The sequence below is a fragment of the Triticum aestivum genome, chromosome 2A, assembly GCF_018294505.1.
Source record: "Triticum aestivum cultivar Chinese Spring chromosome 2A, IWGSC CS RefSeq v2.1, whole genome shotgun sequence".
NCBI classification, from domain to species: Eukaryota; Viridiplantae; Streptophyta; class Magnoliopsida; order Poales; family Poaceae; genus Triticum; species Triticum aestivum.
The window spans coordinates 782,896,598-782,903,503 of NC_057797.1; positions in this window are offsets into that span (position 1 = coordinate 782,896,598).

Below are 6,906 nucleotides of genomic sequence, written 5' to 3' on the forward strand. Positions count from 1 at the left end.
AGTCATGAGTTTATTAATTTCTGTAGCATCAATGAGAGTGGCCTCAGATAACATATCACAAGCTTTAATTGTGACTGGTGTCTGTTTGTCCTTCATGACAGTGATTTGCCTGGGATTATAGTGAAATGCTACAGGGCTATGGGTTTCCATCCAATCACTACCAAGCACTATATCATGGCCAGGCAGATCAAACACTCTGAACTGTTGTTGGAATTGTGTATGGCCAGCTGTAAAAGTGGTTGTTGGTACATAAGGACCTGACCACAGAGTGCCTCCTCCTGCTACTGTTACTGCCCTTGTTGCATCCTTGAGGATGGTGCAGGAAGTTTGCAGTGCAAACTGAAGACTGATGAACGTGGAATTACTGCCAGAGTCTACTAAAGCAATGCCCTGTTTGCCTCCAATATTGACCAAGATGGAGATGGTGTTACTGTTGTCTGAACGCATGGCTTGGGCTGAAATGGTCATGCATTGTTCCTCAGTTTGTGGTTGTTCAGAACTTTCATGTTCATCTAATTCCTGATGTTCTTGTGTTTGTTCAGTAGGGTCCTCGCCTGTCAACACATTAAGGACTGGTGCTAGCTTGCACTTGTGACCATGGAACTAAGTATCTCCACAACGCCAACACTTGCCAGGCTCTCGAGCTCTTTGATTTAAAGTAGTTGGCTTAAGATCAGGAGGTTTTTCAGACTTGTGATAACTAGAAGAGTTTTTAGCGGTGCTATAACTTGCAGTGTAAGATTTCTTTTCAGAAACTCCCTTTTCCAGGTCAATAGTTAACCAATAGGCCTCAGTACGTGAGCGAAGTTGGTTTAAGTGGACACAGCTGATACTTGAGTTGGGCTCTGAGGCCATTGACATAACATCAGACAAACCAATTTTCGTCCATAATAGGATTTTCTGTTTGCACTTCAGCCATCAACTCCTCAAACTGATCAGTGTAATCAGAAACCGACAGTGTATTCTGTTTCAAGGTGTTGAATTTCTCTGTCAGTTCATAAGAATTGGCCGAAGAGAATCTGCGGAGCACTTCCTCATAGAACTGGCTCCAATTCAGTTGTCTCTTGAGAATACCCGAACGACACAGCCAAACGTCAGCTTTTCCCACCACATATAACTGCGCTAAACTGACTTTATATTCAGCTGGTGCACCTGCCATTTGGAAATACTTATCGCACTGACAGATCCACCCCGCTGGGTTGTCTCCATCAAAACGAGGGAAATCCATTCTGGGACCTTTGGTGATGCTCTTAAGGAATTGTGTTCGCATTTCCTGCTCATATTGTTTCTGAAATTCTTCCCAGCCCTGACGAACAGGTGGAGGTTGAAAACTGTGGAACCTTGGAGTACGTGTTGTCTTGTATGCAGCTGTTGGTGTGGCGTTGCCCGGGTGAATATCCACCGCATTGCCAGCTCCAAAACCTGGAGGAACAGAAGGTCTGCGAACCTGGATTGGAGGTAACTGAGGAGGAACTTGTGAAGCCAACTGTCTGGTTTTCTCTTGTTCCATAGTGAGTCGTTTCCGCAGTTCTTCAGTAAATGTTTTGTCCGCTTCCCCCGCTGCTTCTTTTCTCGCTGGTGGAACAGTTGCTTGCTCAGGAATTACTGAGCCTTGTGGTGCAGAAGTGGATGCCTCGGGTGTGCTAAGGGTCTTCAGCACATCAACCATGGTCGCGAGTTGTAAGTTGAGAGACGATACTGCTTTCTGAACTCCGCTCATAACTAAAACCATTGTATCTTGCTTGTTGTTGATGGAGTGCATCTCCTTGCGCATATCCTCCATCTCGCCTCGCATTTCTGCAGTTTCTTCACCCTGCTGCGCAAAATCGTCCTTCATGGCCAGCAGATCTGTCACATCTGCGTCATCTAAACTCGCCTTGGCTCTCCCCATCGTGGTGGAGTGGTCAGAGAGGAATTTTACCACAGGATCTGTCCGGGAACCCGAACTGAACACTTAACCCTGCCACCGCCATCGCAATTCGCCACCAGAACAGCACCACTCGCCGCTAGACCCAGGATTTTACTGAGGGAGCGATGTGCTTCCTCAACCAGTCGCGCTCAGCAAGCTGCCGTCGAATGGGTCTACCACCGCATGCGCCTTCAGTAGCCGTCCCCCACACCGCTCGTCACCGCCGCCGAAGAAAGGGAGGGAAGGGAGGGGAAATTAGCGGAATCACTCCGATCTGTCGCGCCGCCGAGGAAAACTTGTGCTCATGATACCAATTGTCACACCCCGCAAGGGAATTGGGGCGGATCGAGCTAGAGGATTTTAGATCTCACGCGAGAGGAAAGGGGAAAGTAGGAGCAAAACTAGGGTTTGTATTGATATAAGTTGTATGATTGTATCATGGAGATATTCTCAGCATAATTCGATGCCATTACAGAAGGCAGCGGCTAGCTTTATAGCTGCAGCTGGCAAATGGATGAACAGAACAGTAACGACAATTGAAACGGTACAATAAACGGAAATGGTTGGTGGAGTAGGCGAGCCATGTGAGCCGTACGATGCGCCGAACCGTCTTGTACTAGAGCCATCCGATAACTGAAGATAGTAAGATGCTCCTTGGCACTTGGGTCTGACACCCGTTGTCGGTGTCAAAACCGGCGGATCTCGGGTAGGGGGTCCCGAACTGTGCGTCTAGGCCGGATGGTAACAGGAGGCAAGGGACACGAAGTTTTACCCAGGTTCGGGCCCTCTTGATGGAGGTAAAACCCTATGTCCTGCTTGATTAATATTGATGATATGGGTAGTACAAGAGTAGATCTACCACGAGATCGGAGAGGCTAAACCCTAGAAGCTAGCCAATGGTATGATTGTTGTTCTGTATATTGTCCTACGGACTAAAACCCGCCGGTTTATATAGACACCGGAGAGGGTTAGGGTTACACAAAGTCGGTTACAATGGTAGGAGATCTACATATCCGTATCGCCAAGCTTGCCTTCCACGCCAAGGAAAGTCCCTTCCGGACACGGGACGAAGTCTTCAATCTTGTATCTTCATAGTCCAGGAGTCCGGCTGAAGGTATAGTCCGGCCATCCGGACACCCCCTAATCCAGGACTCCCTCAGTAGCCCCCGAACCAGGCTTCAATGACGATGAGTCCGGCGCGCAGATTGTCTTCGGCATTGCAAGGCGGGTTCTCCTCCAAATTCCGTGTACCTGTTGAATAAAGTCCGGTTTCTTGTAAATGTTGCGCTCCTTGGCTTCTACGCCCAATAATGGCCGTCTCCCACGTGTCAAACGAATATGAAAAGTCTGAGTGTTTTTACATCCACACCCCTAGCCGCGTAAATGAGCCGCCCATTTAAGGGGACGAGGATTTAGATCCAAACCACACCTTCTCCCCTTCGCGAGTGTTCATCAGAGCGCATCCGACAAAGGTCCATTCCACCATGGCCAGCCGTCGCAACTCCTCCTTTCGCCCTTCCAGCCCTCAGCCTGGATATTGGGAGAGATGCTCCATCCCGCATAGCGAGCTAGTGACGCTCCAGACCAAGGGATTTCTCCCCCCGGCCTATATGGTCCCGGTTCGAGCCGGTCTTGCCATCTATAATGGCGGAGAGCAAGCGGAGAGTGCCCCTAATCCCTCCAAAGGAGAGCGGGTATGCCTCGTCCCTTATTTAATAAGAGGGCTCGGATTTCCAATCCATCCATTTCTCCGGGGGCTCCTGGAGTTCTATGGCCTCCAGCTACACAATCTTACGCCTGCCTCCGTATTGCATATCGCGGGCTTCGTAGCCCTCTGCGAGCTGTTTTTGGGTGTTGAGGCTCATTTCGGGCTGTGGAAAGAGCTATTCTGCCTTGTGCCCCGCTCTCAGAAGGGGTCGATATATCAAGTGGGCGGAGCCGAAGTGTGGCGCATCGCCGGGACCGGATATCTATCCGGAACCCCAAAGAAGGCGTCCGAGGACTGGCCTTCGGAATGGTTTTACATAGAGGACGTCCCGCTGCCGGATCCTGTCCGGATCGGCCTCCCTGAGTTCGACAGTGCTCCACTAAAGAAGCTCCTAAGTTGGCGTCCACGGAGCCCTCAGAGGGAAAGTGACAAGGACGTCCGTTACCTGATGAGCCGGATAAGATTGTTAGCTCATTCCGGACTGACCATGATCGGGGTCATGGCCGCATGCATCATGCGAGGGGTGCAGCCGCTACAGTACAGAGGCCACCCCATGTGGGATTTCAACGGGGAGGACGACGCCACCCGCTACGGCCGTAAGGGACCGGATTCGGCTGCGGCCCTAACAAAGACCTTGTCCGCTTTGTACAAGGGAGAAGAGGAGGAATTTCTCCGCGTCGACCCACAGGGTGGATTTTCTATGTACAATCCCCCAAGCTGGGTAAGTGGTCATTACTTGCCCATCCGTTTTATATTCCCATTGTTAAATATTCAGTCTAACGACTTTAACGCAGGAACTGCGCCAGGCTGTTAAAGAAATAAACAGCCCTCCTCCACAACCCGAGGACCCAGGACGGTCCCTCGACCCGGCCTCTCAAGAGGATCCGGACTTATCTGTGGAGCTGATTGATGGAGTGTTCCATCAATTGAGCAAGGACAACGCCTTGGTGGCCATTACGGCCGATTACCCAGGGATAATCCCGGCCTCCCAGGTAACTGAGATCGAAGTCCCAGTACCCCGAATAGGGGTCCGCCCTCTCATGTTTTCAGTTTCCTGATTACAACCGAGCTTTGCAGGGGAGGTTTTTGAGACGGGAGGCCGAACCTGCGGCGACAAGCCAACGAGGGGCCGCAGGGCCCCGTGGGCAGAAAAGAGGTGCAGTCCGGACCGAGACGTCAGCGCAAAGGTATGGCGCGCCCCCTTATCCCAGGTGTTATACCTTCAAGGCATGTTAACACTCGTGCTCTCTTCAGGACAAAGAGACCTCGCCGGACTATATCCGGAGAGGCTGCCAATCGCGCCTCCACCAGCCTGGTCCGGAGGCGGAGGGGAACACAAGGCGCGCATCGGACGCTCCTCCAACGGAGGACGTGGATAGGTTGTCTGCCACCAACTCTGAGGTGGAGAGTGCCATGAACCATAGGCGTCGCCGGACAATTCTTCACGACGCTTGTTTCTCCCGAGAGGCATTAGATACCTTCAATTCGGGAGATGCATACCTCGGTGCCACTCAAAATGGTCTAGCAGAGCCATGGAGCAATATGTAAAAGATATACGGGTAAGAAAATTTTGGTAATTATATATATATATATATACCAGTAGCCCCCGAGACTTGAAACAGTTAGAATAACTGATTTAAGGATCATATGTTATGCAGGTTCTTACAGAAAAGAATTCCCTACTGTCCCAGGAGCTGGAAGAGTGCAAAGCCCAACTTGAGGCCGCACTAGCCGCGGCAGGGGAGCCCAAGGAGACCCCCTCTGGTAATATACACTTGTAAGATAAGTATTTTGCGAAGCACGGCATGGGTGTGAATCTGACAAATGAAATTGCAGATGGCGCCGGATTGAATCCGGAAAGGCAACACCTCCTACGCCAGCTGAAGGCTGGTGAGAAGGTGCTGACAAAGGTGAGGCGGGAGAAGAACGATCTCCAAGATGCCAACACCAAGCTGGGCGTCGAGCTGAAAGATGTTCGTGCCCAGCTGTCAGACTCCGTTAAGGAGAATCAGCGGCTTCGGCGCGGCATATTTAGTAAGTGCTTGAACGAACCTTTGGAAAAAAAGTTCGGCGGGGAAGTCGACTAACAGAGTAATGTCTGTAGGTGTGCTAACAGGTCGTCCTGCAGAGGAGATGCCCGGTTCTACGGGTGACCTTCTTCCCGAGCTCTCGCAACTGCTCGAGCGAGTTCGGAAGGCGATGCGAGGCGTCGCCCAGGCCCTGTGGCCATCCATCTCCGTGCCCGAAGGTCTTGGAGAGCTTGCGGAGAAGCTAAAGGGAGCACGGCGGCGCTTCCGATTGTGGAAGATATCGGCCTGCCGTCAAGGCGCTAGGGAGGCCTGGGCCATGGTGAAGACGCGGTACACAAAGGCTGACCCCAACCACATGGCCGAGGTCGGTCCTGTGGGGCCCGATGGGAAGGAGATCCCTGTAAGCTTAGTATACGGCCAAGTAGAATTGGCCGCAAAGTATTCCCAGCAGGACTGTAAATTAGACAGCCTGTTAGATGGTATTGAAGAGGAATACAATCAGTCAGAATGACTATGTAATTTAATTGACATTTATAATGCCTTCTAGCCGGATTGTAGATCGTTTGTCATGGTCGACCTTTTCGCTTCAGCCTCGGGACCTGACGGTCCAGAGTGTGTCCGAATTCCCGTGCGGTTATATAAGAACCGGGGAATGCATGGAGACCAGGCGTAGGGGTCATTAGTGCGTGAACAGACAAGTGCCCGACTAGTTATGTTATATTACATGGTTAGTAAGAAACATCTTCCAGGGAGAATAGTTCCGTTAGGGGTTCCTTTCCCTGGGAGGCATGCCCTAAAGTGCATGCCCATTCTGTGAAAAAGACGCAGGAAAAAGCATCTGGGGCGCATAAATAAATAAGTAAAAAGATCATCTTTTAGGTCACCGACTGAATATTCCCTTAAGAACGCTAGCTTTCGGCTTCACCCAGTCTGAGGTACACATCCGGCTGATCCGGCAGTAACAATCGCAGAGGTGCTCCCTTTACTGCCTAGCCGAATAATCGGGAACGTAGGGGTAAGCACAGGAGCCAGGCAACCCAGCTTGGCCAAAACTTAAGTCATATCGATGCATATAATGGTGAAATAAAAGGTACATGCGGAAGTGTAACACATGTGTTGGGCATGAAGCCCGTATAAATAAGCTTCTGGTAAAAGAAGCCCCCAGGTTTAATGAGTGCGAATAGCACGTCATTTGATGAGCCTTTAAAGGCTATAAGAGAAAGGAAGGGGAGAGGGAGAGAAATGTAAGACAGACAGTA